Genomic DNA, 22,234 nt, shown 5'->3' with positions numbered 1-22,234 from the left:
TGTTAAATTCTTGCTCGAATTTATTCAAGAAGGCCATCTTTCCATATTTGCAGGTGTCCAAATTTAAAGTGTGACAGGTGTGTCTGCTAATTTATGATAAAGACGATTATTTTGTATATTGCATATCTGCTGTAATGTGCAAACTACATCTAATTTGAAGGCAATTGTACCCAAACATATTAGTATTCGAGTTTCAATACACGAGCATTTTACACGAGTAGTTTCCCAATCCAGCTAACTAAGTGAAATAAAATAGGTTTAATTAATCTCAATTCATTTAGTTCATAGGGTTGAAAAGTTATTTATAATCTCAACTAACCTTGATTTTCAGTCGCGCGTGTTCTCTTTGAAACACTTGCTATGACAGTAAATGCAATCACAACTTTATTCATCTTATCTTAAAAGTAACCATAGATGTCTCGCAGCCATGTCAAACTGAGACACTATTGGGAGTTTCTTCTAGATCTAATGTGCAAATCACGCAAGTTGGATTCAAGTCGTACAGATCCCAATTTGTTTGTCTGACAGAGCACAGAGCCTGATGTATATAACGATTTAAATACCAGCTGGCAATTTCCCCTAACTATACACAGAGACAATATCGCAGTCCCACCAAGGACCTTATTACAATGTCTAGACCCACAGACGGAACCTTATTAGAAGCAAAAGAAAAAGCAGAAACTAAACTCACCTCTTTGAGCTTGAAAGAAATTAAGGAACAATTGACAAGACCTATATTACAAAGAATATTGGCACCTATTCTGAACATAAAAGGTACAGATCATAAATAACATAATTGTTTGTTCAGTATTTTGTATGAAAGTGTGCGCTTAATCTTCACTACAAAAAATATCCCTCAAAACATTCATGACGCCTATTTTTGTTCAGTATATATATAAAATTATGTATTTAAATTGACTGAGGTATTACTACTGTGCGTGTAAAACTAAAATGTAATGCATACTATTACTTCTCACAAATATTATTTTTGTCCGTCACCCTGACTGATCGTAAATCCGTGACTTGGTTGATTGTGTCACCGTGCCCCGATGACGTAGGACGTCGTCATAATATCAATCACTGCATGGAATGCGGCGTAAACAACAAACACGTGTGTCAGTGTGCATCCTTGATACGTCCACTGCTTTCTCTTGTAAGAATGAGATTCGGATGGGAATTTCTGAGTGAGACTAGTATTGATGCATGAGTGAAAAGAGTAGTTCTTAGTAATGGCCTGGTTGAATGAGTGTGTTCTGGCGGTGTATCGTTGCTCAGACTATCGACGCAATGCTGTGTCTGGTCCAGACTATGTCATGTTAAAACGCCACCGTATATAACTTAAAAACCGCAGATATTTCTCGATACATGTGTGTATGTTAACTTTTAAAACTTTAGTTTTGTTCAATTCACTTCAGTTTCGTGTACATGTCATCACTTCGAGCTTTCCTAGCGGCGTTAAACCCAACTAACTTACTTAACTTAACAAAAAAAGCGAAGCGACTAACTAAAAACTAACTAAACGACTAGCCAAAACAACAACTAAACTAACCAAAACAACACAGAAACACCAAATAAACAACCTAACAAACAGCTAACCAAATAATGCCTATCAAACAATTCAAAACAACAAGCAACAAGCAAACAGCCAAAGTTACAAAGAACCAAGCAAACAACCAACCAAACAAACATCAAACTAAATACACCAAGCAACCAAACAACCAAATATAAAAAAATAACCAGCTCAGCAATTTAAAAACAAACAAACATCACTTCTGGCTTTCCCTGCGGCGTCAAACCCAACTAAACGAACCAAAGAAACTAAACTAAGATAAAATAAAATAATATAACCAAGCGACTAAGTAAGCGATAACTAAACAACTAAGTAAATAACCAGCTAAACAACTTCTAAATTAAACAAACAAACAAACACAGATAAAACCAAACAAAAAAACAAATGAACAATCAAGCAACCAACCAAACAATAAAAACAAACAAAAACAAACAATACTAACATCCAGCAATAAAAGAAACAAACAAACATACACAGAAACAACCAGCCGATGAAACAACCAACCAATCAACCAGCAAAAGCAATAACCCCCAACCAAACAACCAGCACCAAGTACTAACCAAACAACTAGCCATCCAAACAAGAAAAGGACCAACCAAAGAAAAATGGAAACAAATTTCCATTCCAACAACCTAGAAACAACCAGCCAACAAACAAGCGAAAAACCAAACATGCGAACAAACATACAACCCCAACAAAACAAACAAGCTACCAAAGAACCAACCAACTAACACTTAAACAAATAAACAATCCAAGAAATCAAAACCAACCAACCAAACACGCACCCAAGAAAAAAGACAAAACAAACACTGAACCAACCAAACAATCCAACAACCAGCCAACGAACCAACCAAATACCCACCCATCCAAACAAACTTAAAAGCCACCAAACAAATACATACAATTAACCAACCAGTTATAAAAGACAAACACTAAAACAACCAACCAATCTACTACCAAAAAAACAAACAAAGAAGCAACTAACCAACAAAACAACCAACAAAACTAAGAAACAAACAACCTAATAAGCAACCAACCAACGAAACAAATAAAGAAACCATCAGTTAACCCCCCTAAAACCCCAAACAAACAACAATACAAACCACCAAATAAGCAATCAAACAACCAACTAAGCATTCAAACGAAAGAAGCAAGCAGCCAAAGTACCGAAACAAATACAGAAGCAAACAACCAATCAAACAACCAACCAAACACAGAAACAACCAAGCAGTCAAACAAACAAACAAACAGACATATAACCAAAAAAGCAACCAAGAAGGAAAAAAGAAACCATAAACCAACCAAAGAAACAAAAAGGATGAAATTTGTAGATTGTTACACCTAACTGACAGTTCTATTCTCAGAGTTACGCAATTGAGATACGATGACATGCATCAACCAAGTCAGCGAGCCTGACCACCCGATCCCGTTAGTCGCCTCTTACGACAAGCATAGTCACCTTTTTCGGCAAGCGTGTGTTGCTGAAGACCTATTCTAGCCCGGATCCTCACGGGTCTCTATTCTCAGAGAATTGCACTTTGTGTGTAATTGTTTGGCTTTCTTCAATCTAACATTGAAATCTCATCTATCATAGGCTTATAAATCCCTAAATATGTCACGAGGTGGCACAGCAGCCGTGCCATACCACTAATATTGTAAAGTTAAAAGTGGAGATCACGGGTTCGAACCCTAGATTCAACACGATTGTAATGCTTGGCCTGTTTCACTAAATTTGAAAACGTATGGGATCGCAGTTTGAAGACAATTCTCCCGGGACAAGCAGACATACAGTGACAAAACTTACATACATTTAGAAGCAGCGTTAATTATGTCAGAGATGTATTTATCTGCACAGTACATATCCAATGGGTAAACATTGTCTTATGTTGCGTATTGAGGATAAACAGTAAGGTATGATATATTATGCACAGCATGAAAAGGATATAGATACATGTGTAATAATATGGAATAGTATTGCTTTGTTGAAATTATTTGCAAATTTCCATTGGTCATTAAATACCAAAATTAAGCCGGTGATAATACATTGAGGCTAGAGGCGTAAAGTTTTATGAGTATTGTGCAATAAAATCTTCATCAAGCACAAGATGTAACAAACACCTAAATGTAACGTATTTCTTATTCAAATAGCGAAATGATTTAACAAGCATGAATCAGATAACATCATTTAAACCTTTTCAAAGCGCTCAAACAAAGCAAACGAAGTATCAGTGATGGTCTTTGTCGTCTCAACATGACGCAATCCAATGTACACTAATCGGATGACTGGTCTTGTATTTTCTTTACAATTATCACAATACTTGGACGTAGAGTTTCCTATTTATGACTGTTAGAAACTCATTATCTGCCAATCAACATAAATCCACACATTTTTTTAAATATAAAAAAAACACTACGATAGCAAGTGTGCCTCTCGGGTGTTTATTATAGATAACAAAGAAAACCGTTTAATCCGATTTAATTATGGCTGCAGGGCTTGTCATGGTTTGGATACTCAAGTGAAAATCCCACGTGGGGCATTGTTTTCTTGTTTAGTATAACACTTACACGCCTGACGTTTGTCCAGTGGGGATTACGGTGCAGAAAATAGGTCCCCAGTGTCTGATGCTTGTCGTTAATCCGGAAAATAGGATCGGTGGTTAGAATGCGAGACAATCGTGTCCTTTTCCTCCACGGCTTCGAGAGTTAATTGTTCATGCTGTCAATCACTGGTTTGTCTGACCCTGAATTACAGGCTGTCGTGATACAGCTGTAATATTGCTGATTGGCGTGAAAAAAACATTCTCACACTTTCGCTTGAGATGAAATTATCGTTCAAGGTTTTAGCAATTCTGAGTAGTATGTTATAATTGGGGATTGTTGTAGTTATACAAGCCTGTTACTTTCGGTGAGAGAATATTCTCAGCCTATGGAAGGACAATGTTTACAGGTCTTTACAGTGTAGTCGTTGGTAGATGACCAGATGCTGGAAACACGAGCAGGTACATACACCCGAAACATAAGTGTCAAAACGAGCGGTGGTACCCGATATGTGAGGTGGATGTAAAAACGTTATAGCGCCTGTATTTTCCCCAGGAAGTTGAGAATGATAACTGGAATTTATCCCTCCCTTGGCTAGCACATCGACAACACGAGACATGTGAACGTGCTCCGACCAATTTCGGTAATTCCACAGTTGAAGCAACAGAGTGAGGTCAGAGTGAGCTGTATTTAAAAGGTCCATAAGAGACGACAGAGAAGCTCCCACAAAAGTACATGCGTTGTGGTGACATTGATGCGGTCACCAGCCGAGAACAACAAACTTCTTTTCATAGATCCGTCACCACAACATCCATGCTTTGACTTTGATATTCATTCTATCATAGTGTTGTTGTTGTTGTTGTTTTGAAAAAAAACACACACAATATAAGCCTTAGATCCGGGCTGACATTTTATTTTCAAATTTTGTTTTTGTGTCTGTACACATACATGAACACACCACCGTGCAGGATGGTAATACTCGGGGAGTCATATACATTGAAACTCCGTATTGTATATATTATGAACGCTTCAAGGGCAGACACCATTCATTGTACCATGGGCCTGTTGTGTGGTGACGTTGACGTACTCACAGTGGTAGTAAGTGGGGATGTGAAGGTAACATTATTGTCGTGGCACCGCAAATAGTGCAGGAGCCACGATCCTTATAAAGAATGATTTTGAATATCAAATGCAAGACTTAATTGTTGATGATCATGGCCACAATATAATTATAGATAATAGATCACAGATATCTATGGTGCTGACAATGACGCACACTATTATTTCCAATATCATGCATTAGAATCAGAGCAACTCCCGGGTTCAGTTACATGTACGGAGGAAGGGAGGATGGAGGGAGAAGTAGGGAGGATGGAGGGGAAGAAGAGAGGATAGAGGAAGCAGTAGGGAGGAAGGAATGGGAAATAGGGAGGATGGAGTGGGAAGTAGATCACAGATATCTATGGTGCTGACAATGACGTACACTATTCTTTCCAATATCATGCATTAGAATCAGGAAGGAACGGGAAGTAGGGAGGAAGGAGGGGGAAGTAGGGAGGAAAGAGGGGGAAGTAGAGAGGATGGAGGGAGAAGTAGGGAGGATGGTGTGGGAAGTAGGGAGGATGGAGGGGGAAGTAGGGAGGATGGAGGGGGAAGTAGGGAGGAAGGAATGGGAAATAGGGAGGATGGAGCGGGAAGTAGGGAGGGTGGAGAGGGAAATAGGGAGGATGGAGGGGGAAGTAGGGAGGATGGAGGGGGGAGTAGGGAGGGTGGAGAGGGAAGTTGGGACGAAGGAGGGGCAATAGGGAGGATGGAGGGGTAAGTTGGGAGGATGGAGGGGGAAGTAGGGAGGATGGAGGGGGAAGTAGGGAGGGTGGAGGGGGAAGTAGGAAGGATAGAGGGGGAAGTAGGGAGGATGGAGGGGGAAGTAGGGAGGTTGGAGGGGGAAGTAGGGAGGATAGAGGGGGAAGCAGGGAGGAAGGAGGGGGAAGCAGGGAGGAAGGAGGGGAAGGAGGGAGGAAGGAGGGGGAAGTAGGGAGGATCGAGGGGGAAGTAGGGAGGATGGAGGGGGGAGGTAGGGAGGATGGAGGGGGAAGTAGGGAGGATGGAGGGGGAAGCAGGGAGGAAGGAGGGGGAAGCAGGGAGGAAGGAGCGGGAAGGAGGGAGGAAGGAGGGGGAAGTACGGAGGAAGGAGGGGGAAGTAGAGAGGATGGAGGGAGAAGTAGGGAGGATGGAGTGGGAAGTAGGGAGGATGGAGGGGGAAGTAGGGAGGAAGGAGGGGAAGAAGGGAGGATGGAGGGGGAAGTTGTGAAGAAGGAGAGGGAAGAAGGGAGGATGGAGGGGAAGTAGGGAGTATGGAGGGGGAAGTAGGGAGGAAGAAGGGGAAGAAGGGAGGCTGGAGGGAAAGAAGGGAGGATGGAGGGGAAGGTTGGAAGGATGGAGGGGGAAGTAGGGAGGCTGGAGGGAAAGTAGGGAGGATGGAGGGTGAAATGGGGAGGAAGGAGGGGGAAGTAGGGAGTATTGAGGGGGAAGTAGGGAGGATGGAGGGGGAAGTTGGGAGGAAGGAGGGGAAGAAGGGAGTATGGAGGGGAGGAAGGGAGGATTCAGGGGGAAGTTGAAAGGAAGAAGGGGAAGTAGGGAGGTTGGAGGGGAAGTAGGGAGGATGGAGGGTGAAATGGGGAGGATGGATGGGGAAGTAGGAAGGATGGAGGGGGAAGTTGTGAAGAAGGAGGGGGGAGTAGGGAGGAAGGAGGGGAAGAAGGGAGTATGGAGGGGGAACTAGGGAGGAAGGAGGGGAAGAAGGGAGGATGGAGGGGAAGTAGGGAGGATGGAGGGGAAGAAGGGAAGATAGAGGGGGAAGTAGGGAGGATGGAGGGCGAAGTAGGGAGGATGGAGGGAAAGTAGGGAGGAAGGAAGGGAAGAAGGGAGGATGGAGGGGGAAGTTGGGAGGAAGGAGGGTGAAATGGGGAGGATAGATGGGAAGTTGGGAGGAAGGAGGGGAAGAAGGGAGGATGGAGTGTGAAATGAGGAGGGTGAAATGAGGAGGGTGGAGGGGGAAGTAGGGAGGATGGAGGTAGGATGGAGGAGAAGTAGGGAGGATGGGGGGGAAGTAGGGAGGATGGAGGGGAAGTAGGGAGGAAGGAGGGGAAGAAGGGAGGATGGAGGGGAAGATGGGAGGATGGAGGGGAAGTTGCGAGGAAGAAGGGGAAGTAGGGAGGTTGGAGGGGAAGTTGGGAGGAAGAAGGGGAAGAAGGGAGTATGGAGGTGGAAGTAGGAAGGAAAGAGGGGAAGAAGGGAGGATGGAGGGGAAGTAGGGAGGAAGGAGGGGAAGTAGGGAGGATGGAGGGGAAGTTGGGAGGAAGAAGGGGAAGTAGGGAGGTTGGAGGGGAAGTAGGGAGGATGGAGGGTGAAATGACGAGGGTGGAGTGGGAAGTAGGCAGTATGGAGAAGGAAGTAGGGAGGAAGAAGGGGAAGAAGGGAAGATAGAGGGGGAAGTAGGGAGGATGGAGGGCGAAGTAGGGAGGATGGAGGGAAAGTAGGGAGGAAGGAAGGAAAGAAGGGCGATGGAGGGGGAAGTTGGGAGGAAGGATGGTGAAATGGGGAGGATGGATGGGAAGTTGGGAGGAAGGAGGGGAAGAAGGGAGGATGGAGGGGAAGAAGGGAGGATGGAGGGGGAAGTAGGGGTGGATGGGGTGGAAGTAGGGAGGATGGAGGGGGAAGTAGGGAGGATGGAGTGAAAAGTTGGGACGAAGGAGGGGAAGTAGGGAGGATGGAGGGGAAGTAGGGAGGATGGAGGCGGAATTTTGGAGGAAGGAGGGGAAGAAGGGAGTATGGAGGGGAAGTAGGGAGGAAGGAGGGGAAGAAGGGAGGATGGAGGGGATGTAGGGAGGAAGGAGGGGAAGAAGGGAGGATGGAGGGGAAGTAGGGAGAAAGGAGGGGAAGAAGGGAGGATGGAGGGGAAGTAGGGAGAAAGTAGGGAGGAAGGAAGGGAAGAAGAGAGGATGGGGGGGAAGTTGGGACGAAGGAGTGGAAGTAGGGAGGATGGAGGGGAAGTAGGGAGGATGAAGGGGCAAATAGGGAGGATAGAGGTGGAGGTAGGGAGGATGGAGGGGAAAATAGGGAGGATGGAGCGGGAAGTAGGGAGTATGGAGGGGGGAAGTAGGGAGGATGGAGGGGAAAATAGGGAGGATGCAGGAGGAAGTAGGGAGTATGGAGGGGAAGTAGAGAGGATGGAGGGGGAAGTCGGGAGGAAGGAGGGGAAGAAGGGAGTATGGAGGTGGAAGTAGGAAGGAAAGAGGGGAAGAAGGGAGGATGGAGGGGAAGTAGGGAGGAAGGAGGGGAAGTAGGGAGGATGGAGGGGAAGAAGGGAGGATGGAGGGGAAGTAGGGAGGATGGAGGGGAGGTTGCGAGGAAGAAGGGGAAGTAGGGAGGTTGGAGGGGAAGTAGGGAGGATGGAGGGGGAAGTTGGGAGGAAGGAGGGGAAGAAGGGAGGATGGAGGGGGAAGTAGGGAGGAAGGAGGGGATGAAGGGAGGATGGAGGGGAAGTAGGGAGGAAGGAGGGGAAGAAGGGAGGATGGAGGGGAAGTAGGGAGGAAGGAGGGGAAGAAGGGAGGATGGAGGGGAAGTAGGGAGGATGGAGTGGAAGTTGGGAGGAAGAAGGGGAAGTAGGGAGGAAGTGGGGTGAAGAAGGGAGGATGGAGAGGGAAGTTGGCACGAAGGAGGGGAAGTAGGGAGGATGTAGGGGAAGTAGGGAGGATGAAGGGGGAAGTAGGGAGGATGGAGGGTGAAATGGGGAGGATGGAGGGGTAAGAAGGGAGCATGGAGTAGGAAGTAGGGAGGATGGAGGGGGAAGTTGGGAGGAAGGAGGGGAAGAAGGGAGTATGGAGGGGGAAGTAGGGAGGAAGGAGGTGAAGAAGGGAGGATGGAGGGGAAGTAGGGAGCAAGGAGAGGAAGAAGGGAGGATGGAGGGGGAAGTTGGGAGGAAGGAGGGGAAGAAGGGAGTATGGAGGGGGAAGTAGGAAGGAAGGAGGGGAAGAAGGGAGGATGGAGGGGAAGTAGGGAGGATGGAGGGTGAAATGAGGAGGGTGGAGGGGGAAGTAGGTAGTATGGAGAAGAAAGTAGGGAGGAAGAAGGCGAAGAAGGGAAGATAGAGGGGGAAGTAGGGAGGATGGATGGAAAGTAGGGAGGAAGGAAAGGAAGAAGGGAGGATGGAGAGGGAAGTTGGCACGAAGGAGGGGAAGTAGGGAGGATGGAGGGGAAGTAGGGAGGATGAAGGGGGAAGTAGGGAGGATGGAGGGGAAAATAGGGAGGATGCAGGAGGAAGTAGGGAGTATGGAGGGGAAGTAGGGAGGATGGAGGGGGAAGTCGGGAGGAAGGAGGGGAAGAAGGGAGTATGGAGGTGGAAGTGGGAAGGAAAGAGGGGAAGAAGGGAGGAAGGAGGGGAAGTAAGGAGGAAGGAGGGGAAGTAGGGAGGATGGAGGGGAAGTTGGGAGGAAGAAGGGGAAGTAGGGAGGTTGGAGGGGAAGTAGGGAGGATGGAGGGTGAAATGAGGAGGGTGGAGTGGGAAGTAGGCAGTATGGAGAAGGAAGTAGGGAGGAAGAAGGGGAAGAAGGGAAGATAGAGGGGGAAGTAGGGAGGATGGAGGGCGAAGTAGGGAGGATGGAGGGAAAGTAGGGAGGAAGGAAGGGAAGAAGGGCGATGGAGGGGGAAGTTGGGAGGAAGGAGGGTGAAATGGGGAGGATGGATGGGAAGTTGGGAGGAAGGAGGGGAAGAAGGGAGGATGGAGGGGAAGAAGGGAGGATGGAGGGGAAGTAGGGATGGATGGAGTGGAAGTAGGGAGGATGGAGGGGGAAGTAGGGAGGATGTAGTGAAAAGTTGGGACGAAGGAGGGGAAGTAGGGAGGATGGAGGGGAAGTAGGGAGGATGGAGGCGGAATTTTGGAGGAAGGAGGGGAAGAAGGGAGTATGGAGGGGAAGTAGGGAGGAAGGAGGGGAAGAAGGGAGGATGGAGGGGATGTAGGGAGGAAGGAGGGGAAGAAGGGAGCATGGAGGGGAAGTAGGGAGAAAGGAGGGGGAGAAGGGAGGATGGAGGGGAAGTAGGGAGAAAGTAGGGAGGAAGGAAGGGAAGAAGAGAGGATGGAGGGGGAATTGGGACGAAGGAGGGGAAGTAGGGAGGATGGAGGGGAAGTAGGGAGGATGAAGGGGGAAATAGGGAGGATAGAGGTGGAGGTAGGTATGATGGAGGGGAAAATAGGGAGGATAGAGGTGGAGGTAGGGAGGATGGAGGGGAAAATAGGGAGGATGGAGCGGGAAGTAGGGAGTATGGAGGGGGGAAGTAGGGAGGATGGAGGGGAAAATAGGGAGGATGCAGGAGGAAGTAGGGAGTATGGAGGGGAAGTAGAGAGGATGGAGGGGGAAGTCGGGAGGAAGGAGGGGAAGAAGGGAGTGTGGAGGTGGAAGTAGGAAGGAAAGAGGGGAAGAAGGGAGGATGGAGGGGAAGTAGGGAGGAAGGAGGGGAAGTAGGGAGGATGGAGGGGAAGAAGGGAGGATGGAGGGGAAGTAGGGAGGATGGAGGGGAAGTTGCGAGGAAGAAGGGGAAGTAGGGAGGTTGGAGGGGAAGTAGGGAGGATGGAGGGGGAAGTTGGGAGGAAGGAGGGGAAGAAGGGAGGATGGAGGGGGAAGTAGGGAGGAAGGAGGGGATGAAGGGAGGATGGAGGGGAAGTAGGGAGGAAGGAGGGGAAGAAGGGAGGATGGAGGGGAAGTAGGGAGGAAGGAGGGGAAGAAGGGAGGATGGAGGGGAAGTAGGGAGGATGGAGGGGAAGTTGGGAGGAAGAAGGGGAAGTAGGGAGGAAGTGGGGTGAAGAAGGGAGGATGGAGAGGGAAGTTGGCACGAAGGAGGGGAAGTAGGGAGGATGGAGGGGAAGTAGGGAGGATGAAGGGGGAAGTAGGGAGGATGGAGGGTGAAATGGGGAGGATGGAGGGGCAAGAAGGGAGTATGGAGTAGGAAGTAGGGAGGATGGAGGGGGAAGTTGGGAGGAAGGAGGGGAAGAAGGGAGTATGGAGGGGGAAGTAGGGAGGAAGGAGGTGAAGAAGGGAGGAAGGAGGGGAAGTAGGGAGCAAGGAGAGGAAGAAGGGAGGATGGAGGGGGAAGTTGGGAGGAAGGAGGGGAAGAAGGGAGTATGGAGGGGGAAGTAGGAAGGAAGGAGGGGAAGAAGGGAGGATGGAGGGGAAGTAGGGAGGATGGAGGGTGAAATGAGCAGGGTGGAGGGGGAAGTAGGTAGTATGGAGAAGAAAGTAGGGAGGAAGAAGGCGAAGAAGGGAAGATAGAGGGGGAAGTAGGGAGGATGGATGGAAAGTAGGGAGGAAGGAAAGGAAGAAGGGAGGATGGAGAGGGAAGTTGGCACGAAGGAGGGGAAGTAGGGAGGATGGAGGGGAAGTAGGGAGGATGAAGGGGGAAGTAGGGAGGATGGAGGGGAAAATAGGGAGGATGCAGGAGGAAGTAGGGAGTATGGAGGGGAAGTAGGGAGGATGGAGGGGGAAGTCGGGAGGAAGGAGGGGAAGAAGGGAGTATGGAGGTGGAAGTGGGAAGGAAAGGGGGAAAGAAGGGAGGATGGAGGGGAAGTAGGGAGGAAGGAGGGGAAGTAGGGAGGATGGAGGGGAAGTTGGGAGGAAGAAGGGGAAGTAGGGAGGTTGGAGGGGAAGTAGGGAGGATGGAGGGTGAAATGAGGAGGGTGGAGTGGGAAGTAGGCAGTATGGAGAAGGAAGTAGGGAGGAAGAAGGGGAAGAAGGGAAGATAGAGGGGGAAGTAGGGAGGATGGAGGGCGAAGTAGGGAGGATGGAGGGAAAGTAGGGAGGAAGGAAGGGAGGAAGGGCGATGGAGGGGGAAGTTGGGAGGAAGGAGGGTGAAATGGGGAGGATGGATGGGAAGTTGGGAGGAAGGAGGGGAAGAAGGGAGGATGGAGGGGAAGAAGGGAGGATGGAGGGGGAAGTAGGGATGGATGGAGTGGAAGTAGGGAGGATGGAGGGGGAAGTAGGGAGGATGTAGTGAAAAGTTGGGACGAAGGAGGGGAAGTAGGGAGGATGGAGGGGAAGTAGGGAGGATGGAGGCGGAATTTTGGAGGAAGGAGGGGAAGAAGGGAGTATGGAGGGGAAGTAGGGAGGAAGGAGGGGAAGAAGGGAGGATGGAGGGGATGTAGGGAGGAAGGAGGGGAAGAAGGGAGCATGGAGGGGAAGTAGGGAGAAAGGAGGGGGAGAAGGGAGGATGGAGGGGAAGTAGGGAGAAAGTAGGGAGGAAGGAAGGGAAGAAGAGAGGATGGAGGGGGAAGTTGGGACGAAGGAGGGGAAGTAGGGAGGATGGAGGGGAAGTAGGGAGGATGAAGGGGGAAATAGGGAGGATAGAGGTGGAGGTAGGGAGGATGGAGGGGAAAATAGGGAGGTTAGAGGTGGAGGTAGGGAGGATGGAGGGGAAAATAGGGAGGATGGAGCGGGAAGTAGGGAGTATGGAGGGGGGAAGTAGGGAGGATGGAGGGGAAAATAGGGAGGATGCAGGAGGAAGTAGGGAGTATGGAGGGGAAGTAGAGAGGATGGAGGGGGAAGTCGGGAGGAAGGAGGGGAAGAAGGGAGTATGGAGGTGGAAGTAGGAAGGAAAGAGGGGAAGAAGGGAGGATGGAGGGGAAGTAGGGAGGAAGGAGGGGAAGTAGGGAGGATGGAGGGGAAGAAGGGAGGATGGAGGGGAAGTAGGGAGGATGGAGGGGAAGTTGCGAGGAAGAAGGGGAAGTAGGGAGGTTGGAGGGGAAGTAGGGAGGATGGAGGGGGAAGTTGGGAGGAAGGAGGGGAAGAAGGGAGGATGGAGGGGAAAGTAGGGAGGAAGGAGGGGATGAAGGGAGGATGGAGGGGAAGTAGGGAGGAAGGAGGGGAAGAAGGAAGGATGGAGGGGAAGTAGGGAGGAAGGAGGGCAAGAAGGGAGGATGGAGGGGAAGTTGGGAGGATGGAGGGGAAGTAGGGAGGATGAAGGGGGAAGTAGGGAGGATGGAGGGTGAAATGGGGAGGAAGGAGGGGAAGAAGGGAGGATGGAGGGGAAGTAGGGAGGAAGGAGGGGAAGAAGGGAGGATGGAGGGGAAGTAGGGAGGATGGAGGGGAAGTTGGGAGGAAGAAGGGGAAGTAGGGAGGAAGTGGGGTGAAGAAGGGAGGATGGAGAGGGAAGTTGGCACGAAGGAGGGGAAGTAGGGAGGATGGAGGGGAAGTAGGGAGGATGAAGGGGGAAGTAGGGAGGATGGAGGGTGAAATGGGGAGGATGGAGGGGTAAGAAGGGAGTATGGAGTAGGAAGTAGGGAGGATGGAGGGGGAAGTTGGGAGGAAGGAGGGGGAGAAGGGAGTATGGAGGGGGAAGTAGGGAGGAAGGAGGTGAAGAAGGGAGGATGGAGGGGAAGTAGGGAGCAAGGAGAGGAAGAAGGGAGGATGGAGGGGGAAGTTGGGAGGAAGGAGGGGAAGAAGGGAGTATGGAGGGGGAAGTAGGAAGGAAGGAGGGGAAGAAGGGAGGATGGAGGGGAAGTAGGGAGGATGGAGGGTGAAATGAGGAGGGTGGAGGGGGAAGTAGGGAGAAAGGAGGGGGAGAAGGGAGGATGGAGGGGAAGTAGGGAGAAAGTAGGGAGGAAGGAAGGGAAGAAGAGAGGATGGAGGGGGAAGTTGGGACGAAGGAGGGGAAGTAGGGAGGATGGAGGGGAAGTAGAGAGGATGAAGGGGGAAATAGGGAGGATAGAGGTGGAGATAGGGAGGATGGAGGGGAAAATAGGGAGGATGGAGCGGGAAGTAGGGAGTATGGAGGGGGGAAGTAGGGAGGATGGAGGGGAAAATAGGGAGGATGCAGGAGGAAGTAGGGAGTATGGAGGGGAAGTAGAGAGGATGGAGGGGGAAGTCGGGAGGAAGGAGGGGAAGAAGGGAGTATGGAGGTGGAAGTAGGAAGGAAAGAGGGGTAGAAGGGAGGATGGAGGGGAAGTAGGGAGGAAGGAGGGGAAGTAGGGAGGATGGAGGGGAAGTTGGGAGGATGGAGGGTGAAATGAGGAGGGTGGAGAGGGAAGTAGGCAGTATGGAGAAGGAAGTCGGGAGGAAGAAGGTGAAGAAGGGAAGATAGAGGGGGAAGTAGGGAGGATGGAGGGCGAAGTAGGGAGGATGGAGGGAAAGTAGGGAGGAAGGAAGGGAAGAAGGGAGTATGGAGGTGGAAGTAGGAAGGAAAGAGGGGAAGAAGGGAGGATGGAGGGGAAGTAGGGAGGAAGGAGGGGAAGTAGGGAGGATGGAGGGGAAGTTGGGAGGAAGAAGGGGACGTAGGGATGTTGCAGGGGAAGTAGGGAAGATGGAGGGTGAAATGAGGAGGGTGGAGAGGGAAGTAGGCAGTATGGAGAAGGAAGTAGGGAGGAAGAAGGTGAAGAAGGGAAGATAGAGGGGGAAGTAGGGAGGATGGAGGGCGAAGTAGGGAGGATGGAGGGAAAGTAGGGAGGAAGGAAGGGAAGAATGGGGATGGAGGGGGAAGTTGGGAGGAAGGAGGGTGAAATAGGGAGGATGGATGGGAAGTTTGGAGGAAGGAGGGGAAGAAGGGAGGATGGAGGTGAAGTAGGGAGGATGGAGGGGGAAGTAGGGGTGGATGGAGGGGAAGTAGGGAGGAAGGAAGGGAAGAAGGGCGATGGAGGGGGAAGTTGGGAGGAAGGATGGTGAAATGGGGAGGATGGATGGGAAGTTGGGAGGAAGGAGGGGAAGAAGGGAGGATGGAGGGGAAGAAGGGAGGATGGAGGGGGAAGTAGGGGTGGATGGGGTGGAAGTAGGGAGGATGGAGGGGGAAGTAGGGAGGATGGAGTGAAAAGTTGGGACGAAGGAGGGGAAGTAGGGAGGATGGAGGGGAAGTAGGGAGGATGGAGGCGGAATTTTGGATTAAGGAGGGGAAGAAGGGAGTATGGAGGGGAAGTAGGGAGGAAGGAGGGGAAGAAGGGAGGATGGAGGGGATGTAGGGAGGAAGGAGGGGAAGAAGGGAGGATGGAGGGGAAGTAGGGAGAAAGGAGGGGAAGAAGGGAGGATGGAGGGGAAGTAGGGAGAAAGTAGGGAGGAAGGAAGGGAAGAAGAGAGGATGGAGGGGGAAGTTGGGACGAAGGAGTGGAAGTAGGGAGGATGGAGGGGAAGTAGGGAGGATGAAGGGGGAAATAGGGAGGATAGAGGTGGAGGTAGGGAGGATGGAGGGGAAAATAGGGAGGATGGAGCGGGAAGTAGGGAGTATGGAGGGGGGAAGTAGGGAGGATGGAGGGGAAAATTGGGAGGATGCAGGAGGAAGTAGGGAGTATGGAGGGGAAGTAGAGAGGATGGAGGGGGAAGTCGGGAGGAAGGAGGGGAAGAAGGGAGTATGGAGGTGGAAGTAGGAAGGAAAGAGGGGAAGAAGGGAGGATGGAGGGGAAGTAGGGAGGAAGGAGGCGAAGTAGGGAGGATGGAGGGGAAGAAGGGAGGATGGAGGGGAAGTAGGGAGGATGGAGGGGAAGTTGCGAGGAAGAAGGGGAAGTAGGGAGGTTGGAGGGGAAGTAGGGAGGATGGAGGGGGAAGTTGGGAGGAAGGAGGGGAAGAAGGGAGGATGGAGGGGGAAGTAGGGAGGAAGGAGGGGATGAAGGGAGGATGGAGGGGAAGTAGGGAGGAAGGAGGGGAAGAAGGGAGGATGGAGGGGAAGTAGGGAGGAAGGAGGGGAAGAAGGGAGGATGGAGGGGAAGTAGGGAGGATGGAGGGGAAGTTGGGAGGAAGAAGGGGAAGTAGGGAGGAAGTGGGGTGAAGAAGGGAGGATGGAGGGGGAAGTTGGCACGAAGGAGGGGAAGTAGGGAGGATGGAGGGGAAGTAGGGAGGATGAAGGGGGAAGTAGGGAGGATGGAGGGTGAAATGGGGAGGATGGAGGGGTAAGAAGGGAGTATGGAGTAGGAAGTAGGGAGGATGGAGGGGGAAGTTGGGAGGAAGGAGGGGAAGAAGGGAGTATGGAGGGGGAAGTAGGGAGGAAGGAGGTGAAGAAGGGAGGACGGAGGGGAAGTAGGGAGCAAGGAGAGGAAGAAGGGAGGATGGAGGGGGAAGTTGGGAGGAAGGAGGGGAAGAAGGGAGTATGGAGGGGGAAGTAGGAAGGAAGGAGGGGAAGAAGGGAGGATGGAGGGGAAGTAGGGAGGATGGAGGGTGAAATGAGGAGGGTGGAGGGGGAAGTAGGTAGTATGGAGAAGAAAGTAGGGAGGAAGAAGGCGAAGAAGGGAAGATAGAGGGGGAAGTAGGGAGTATGGATGGAAAGTAGGGAGGAAGGAAAGGAAGAAGGGAGGATGGAGAGGGAAGTTGGCACGAAGGAGGGGAAGTAGGGAGGATGGAGGGGAAGTAGGGAGGATGAAGGGGGAAGTAGGGAGGATGGAGGGGAAAATAGGGAGGATGCAGGAGGAAGTAGGGAGTATGGAGGGGAAGTAGGGAGGATGGAGGGGGAAGTCGGGAGGAAGGAGGGGAAGAAGGGAGTATGGAGGTGGAAGTGGGAAGGAAAGAGGGGAAGAAGGGAGGATGGAGGGGAAGTAGGGAGGAAGGAGGGGAAGTAGGGAGGATGGAGGGGAAGTTGGGAGGAAGAAGGGGAAGTAGGGAGGTTGGAGGGGAAGTAGGGAGGATGGAGGGTGAAATCAGGAGGGTGGAGTGGGAAGTAGGCAGTATGGAGAAGGAAGTAGGGAGGAAGAAGGGGAAGAAGGGAAGATAGAGGGGGAAGTAGGGAGGATGGAGGGCGAAGTAGGGAGGATGGAGGGAAAGTAGGGAGGAAGGAAGGGAAGAAGGGCGATGGAGGGGGAAGTTGGGAGGAAGGAGGATGAAATGGGGAGGATGGATGGGAAGTTGGGAGGAAGGAGGGGAAGAAGGGAGGATGGAGGGGAAGAAGGGAGGATGGAGGGGGAAGTAGGGATGGATGGAGTGGAAGTAGGGAGGATGGAGGGGGAAGTAGGGAGGATGTAGTGAAAAGTTGGGACGAAGGAGGGGAAGTAGGGAGGATGGAGGGGAAGTAGGGAGGATGGAGGCGGAATTTTGGAGGAAGGAGGGGAAGAAGGGTGTATGGAGGGGAAGTAGGGAGGAAGGAGGGGAAGAAGGGAGGATGGAGGGGATGTAGGGAGGAAGGAGGGGAAGAAGGGAGCATGGAGGTGAAGTAGGGAGAAAGGAGGGGGAGAAGGGAGGATGGAGGGGAAGTAGGGAGAAAGTAGGGAGGAAGGAAGGGAAGAAGAGAGGATGGAGGGGGAAGTTGGGACGAAGGAGGGGAAGTAGGGAGGATGGAGGGGAAGTAGGGAGGATGAAGGGGGAAATAGGGAGGATAGAGGTGGAGGTAGGGAGGATGGAGGGGAAAATAGGGAGGATAGAGGTGGAGGTAGGGAGGATGGAGGGGAAAATAGGGAGGATGGAGCGGGAAGTAGGGAGTATGGAGGGGGGAAGTAGGGAGGATGGAGGGGAAAATAGGGAGGATGCAGGAGGAAGTAGGGAGTATGGAGGGGAAGTAGAGAGGATGGAGGGGGAAGTCGGGAGGAAGGAGGGGAAGAAGGGAGTATGGAGGTGGAAGTAGGAAGGAAAGAGGGGAAGAAGGGAGGATGGAGGGGAAGTAGGGAGGAAGGAGGGGAAGTAGGGAGGATGGAGGGGAAGAAGGGAGGATGGAGGGGAAGTAGGGAGGATGGAGGGGAAGTTGCGAGGAAGAAGGGGAAGTAGGGAGGTTGGAGGGGAAGTAGGGAGGATGGAGGGGGAAGTTGGGAGGAAGGAGGGGAAGAAGGGAGGATGGAGGGGAAGAAGGGAGGATGGAGGGGAAGTAGGGAGGATGGAGGGGAAGTTGGGAGGAAGAAGGGGATGAAGGGAGGATGGAGGGGAAGTAGGGAGGAAGGAGGGGAAGAAGGGAGGATGGAGGGGAAGTAGGGAGGAAGGAGGGGAAGAAGGGAGGATGGAGGGGAAGTAGGGAGGATGGAGGGGAAGTTGGGAGGAAGAAGGGGAAGTAGGGAGGAAGTGGGGTGAAGAAGGGAGGATGGAGAGGGAAGTTGGCACGAAGGAGGGGAAGTAGGGAGGATGGAGGGGAAGTAGGGAGGATGAAGGGGGAAGTAGGGAGGATGGAGGGTGAAATGGGGAGGATGGAGGGGTAAGAAGGGAGTATGGAGTAGGAAGTAGGGAGGATGGAGGGGGAAGTTGGGAGGAAGGAGGGGAAGAAGGGAGTATGGAGGGGGAAGTAGGGAGGAAGGAGGTGAAGAAGGGAGGATGGAGGGGAAGTAGGGAGCAAGGAGAGGAAGAAGGGAGGATGGAGGGGGAAGTTGGGAGGAAGGAGGGGAAGAAGGGAGTATGGAGGGGGAAGTAGGAAGGAAGGAGGGGAAGAAGGGAGGATGGAGGGGAAGTAGGGAGGATGGAGGGTGAAATGAGGAGGGTGGAGGGGGAAGTAGGGAGAAAGGAGGGGGAGAAGGGAGGATGGAGGGGAAGTAGGGAGAAAGTAGGGAGGAAGGAAGGGAAGAAGAGAGGATGGAGGGGGAAGTTGGGACGAAGGAGGGGAAGTAGGGAGGATGAAGGGGGAAATAGGGAGGATAGAGGTGGAGGTAGGGAGGATGGAGGGGAAAATAGGGAGGATGGAGCGGGAAGTAGGGAGTATGGAGGGGAAGTAGAGAGGATGGAGGGGGAAGTCGGGAGGAAGGAGGGGAAGAAGGGAGTATGGAGGTGGAAGTAGGAAGGAAAGAGGGGTAGAAGGGAGGATGGAGGGGAAGTAGGGAGGAAGGAGGGGAAGTAGGGAGGATGGAGGGGAAGTTGGGAGGAAGAAGGGGACGTAGGGAGGTTGGAGGGGAAGTAGGGAGGATGGAGGGGAAGTAGGGAGGATGGAGGGTGAAATGAGGAGGGTGGAGAGGGAAGTAGGCAGTATGGAGAAGGAAGTCGGGAGGAAGAAGGTGAAGAAGGGAAGATAGAGGGGGAAGTAGGGAGGATGGAGGGCGAAGTAGGGAGGATGGAGGGAAAGTAGGGAGGAAGGAAGGGAAGAAGGGAGTATGGAGGTGGAAGTAGGAAGGAAAGAGGGGAAGAAGGGAGGATGGAGGGGAAGTAGGGAGGAAGGAGGGGAAGTAGGGAGGATGGAGGGGAAGTTGGGAGGAAGAAGGGGAAGTAGGGAGGTTGGAGGGGAAGTAGGGAGGATGGAGGGTGAAATCAGGAGGGTGGAGTGGGAAGTAGGCAGTATGGAGAAGGAAGTAGGGAGGAAGAAGGGGAAGAAGGGAAGATAGAGGGGGAAGTAGGGAGGATGGAGGGCGAAGTAGGGAGGATGGAGGGAAAGTAGGGAGGAAGGAAGGGAAGAAGGGCGATGGAGGGGGAAGTTGGGAGGAAGGAGGATGAAATGGGGAGGATGGATGGGAAGTTGGGAGGAAGGAGGGGAAGAAGGGAGGATGGAGGGGAAGAAGGGAGGATGGAGGGGGAAGTAGGGATGGATGGAGTGGAAGTAGGGAGGATGGAGGGGGAAGTAGGGAGGATGTAGTGAAAAGTTGGGACGAAGGAGGGGAAGTAGGGAGGATGGAGGGGAAGTAGGGAGGATGGAGGCGGAATTTTGGAGGAAGGAGGGGAAGAAGGGAGTATGGAGGGGAAGTAGGGAGGAAGGAGGGGAAGAAGGGAGGATGGAGGGGATGTAGGGAGGAAGGAGGGGAAGAAGGGAGCATGGAGGTGAAGTAGGGAGAAAGGAGGGGGAGAAGGGAGGATGGAGGGGAAGTAGGGAGAAAGTAGGGAGGAAGGAAGGGAAGAAGAGAGGATGGAGGGGGAAGTTGGGACGAAGGAGGGGAAGTAGGGAGGATGGAGGGGAAGTAGGGAGGATGAAGGGGGAAATAGGGAGGATAGAGGTGGAGGTAGGGAGGATGGAGGGGAAAATAGGGAGGATAGAGGTGGAGGTAGGGAGGATGGAGGGGAAAATAGGGAGGATGGAGCGGGAAGTAGGGAGTATGGAGGGGGGAAGTAGGGAGGATGGAGGGGAAAATAGGGAGGATGCAGGAGGAAGTAGGGAGTATGGAGGGGAAGTAGAGAGGATGGAGGGGGAAGTCGGGAGGAAGGAGGTGAAGAAGGGAGTATGGAGGTGGAAGTAGGAAGGAAAGAGGGGAAGAAGGGAGGATGGAGGGGAAGTAGGGAGGAAGGAGGGGAAGTAGGGAGGATGGAGGGGAAGAAGGGAGGATGGAGGGGAAGTAGGGAGGATGGAGGGGAAGTTGCGAGGAAGAAGGGGAAGTAGGGAGGTTGGAGGGGAAGTAGGGAGGATGGAGGGGGAAGTTGGGAGGAAGGAGGGGAAGAAGGGAGGATGGAGGGGGAAGTAGGGAGGAAGGAGGGGATGAAGGGAGGATGGAGGGGAAGTAGGGAGGAAGGAGGGGAAGAAGGGAGGATGGAGGGGAAGTAGGGAGGAAGGAGGGGAAGAAGGGAGGATGGAGGGGAAGTAGGGAGGATGGAGGGGAAGTTGGGAGGAAGAAGGGGAAGTAGGGAGGAAGTGGGGTGAAGAAGGGAGGATGGAGAGGGAAGTTGGCACGAAGGAGGGGAAGTAGGGAGGATGGAGGGGAAGTAGGGAGGATGAAGGGGGAAGTAGGGAGGATGGAGGGTGAAATGGGGAGGATGGAGGGGTAAGAAGGGAGTATGGAGTAGGAAGTAGGGAGGATGGAGGGGGAAGTTGGGAGGAAGGAGGGGAAGAAGGGAGTATGGAGGGGGAAGTAGGGAGGAAGGAGGTGAAGAAGGGAGGATGGAGGGGAAGTAGGGAGCAAGGAGAGGAAGAAGGGAGGATGGAGGGGTTGGGAGGAAGGAGGGGAAGAAGGGAGTATGGAGGGGGAAGTAGGAAGGAAGGAGGGGAAGAAGGGAGGATGGAGGGGAAGTAGGGAGGATGGAGGGTGAAATGAGGAGGGTGGAGGGGGAAGTAGGGAGAAAGGAGGGGGAGAAGGGAGGATGGAGGGGAAGTAGGGAGAAAGTAGGGAGGAAGGAAGGGAAGAAGAGAGGATGGAGGGGGAAGTTGGGACGAAGGAGGGGAAGTAGGGAGGATGAAGGGGGAAATAGGAGGATAGAGGTGGAGGTAGGGAGGATGGAGGGGAAAATAGGGAGGATGGAGCGGGAAGTAGGGAGTATGGAGGGGAAGTAGAGAGGATGGAGGGGGAAGTCGGGAGGAAGGAGGGGAAGAAGGAGTATGGAGGTGGAAGTAGGAAGGAAAGAGGGTAGAAGGGAGGATGGAGGGGAAGTAGGGAGGAAGGAGGGGAAGTAGGGAGGATGGAGGGGAAGTTGGGAGGAAGAAGGGACGTAGGGAGGTTGGAGGGAAGTAGGGAGGATGGAGGGGAAGTAGGGAGGATGGAGGGTGAAATGAGGAGGGTGGAGAGGGAAGTAGGCAGTATGGAGAAGGAAGTCGGGAGGAAGAAGGTGAAGAAGGGAAGATAGAGGGGAAGTAGGGAGGATGGAGGGCGAAGTAGGGAGGATGGAGGGAAAGTAGGGAGGAAGGAAGGGAAGAAGGGAGTATGGAGGTGGAAGTAGGAAGGAAAGAGGGGAAGAAGGGAGGATGGAGGGGAAGTAGGGAGGAAGGAGGGGAAGTAGGGAGGATGGAGGGGAAGTTGGGAGGAAGAAGGGGAAGTAGGGATGTTGCAGGGGAAGTAGGGAAGATGGAGGGTGAAATGAGGAGGGTGGAGAGGGAAGTAGGCAGTATGGAGAAGGAAGTAGGGAGGAAGAAGGTGAAGAAGGGAAGATAGAGGGGGAAGTAGGGAGGATGGAGGGCGAAGTAGGGAGGATGGAGGGAAAGTAGGGAGGAAGGAAGGGAAGAAGGGGGATGGAGGGGGAAGTTGGGAGGAAGGAGGGTGAAATAGGGAGGATGGAGGGGAAGTTTGGAGGAAGGAGGGGAAGAAGGGAGGATGGAGGTGAAGTAGGGAGGATGGAGGGGGAAGTAGGGGTGGATGGAGGGGAAGTAGGGAGGATGGGGGGGGGGGGAGTAGGGAGGATGTAGTGAAAATTTGTGACGAAGGAGGGGAAGTAGGGAGGATGGAGGGAAGTAGGGAGGATGGAGGCGGAAGTTGGGAGGAAGGAGGGGAAGAAGGGAGTATGGAGGGGAAGTAGCGAGGAAGGAGGGGAAGAAGGGAGGATGGAGGGGAAGTAGGGAGAAAGGAGGGGAAGA

Source organism: Haliotis rufescens, unplaced genomic scaffold, assembly GCF_023055435.1.
Source record: "Haliotis rufescens isolate VD_foot unplaced genomic scaffold, xgHalRufe1.0.p SCAF_10, whole genome shotgun sequence".
Lineage (NCBI taxonomy): Eukaryota > Metazoa > Mollusca > Gastropoda > Lepetellida > Haliotidae > Haliotis > Haliotis rufescens.
This window is presented reverse-complemented; position numbering follows the sequence as displayed.